Genomic DNA, 642 nt, shown 5'->3' with positions numbered 1-642 from the left:
CGTGCAGTTTCTCCTCACGGATCCCCAGTCTAAATAATCAACATCAGTCTTTTCGCGGTCAGAGAACGTTTTAAGCGGTTTAGAGAGCTTGTACTTGAGAGAGACGTGTAAAGACTGTGTGGCTGTGTTGTAATTTCACATGATTAAAGTAGTCTGAAGAGAATTTGCTCACCACGAGACATGTGGAAATAATCCAGCACTTCGTTTTATATAGCCTATTATACTCAATTTGACATCTAACGTTTACATTGAGGTGGTTACTTGAGGAGTCGACTTTGCTGTGCAAAACACAGGGACGAGCAAAACCCCAGTGTTATAATAAAATAATGAGCCTGATTCATCACGTATTCATTCATTCAGGCTACGAATGAATGGATAAAGATTAAAAATGAATGCATAAATAAAAGGAATTTACACTTTTCACATTTAGCCATTATTTATTGACCTTTATAGGCTATAATTCCCAACCTTGCCAAACTTAAAAAATGAAAAAGTCATTCAAGTCATTCAATAGATGAACAGACCAAAATTGAAGTTATTCACTGACGATCTTTCCTAACGCCTCAATGATGAACATTCTCCAGTGTTTCACATTTCTCTACACTTTGAGAATTACATTTAGTAATTTTAAACCCAGTTCTT

This window comes from Carassius carassius, chromosome 24 (assembly GCF_963082965.1).
Source record: "Carassius carassius chromosome 24, fCarCar2.1, whole genome shotgun sequence".
NCBI classification, from domain to species: Eukaryota; Metazoa; Chordata; class Actinopteri; order Cypriniformes; family Cyprinidae; genus Carassius; species Carassius carassius.
This window is presented reverse-complemented; position numbering follows the sequence as displayed.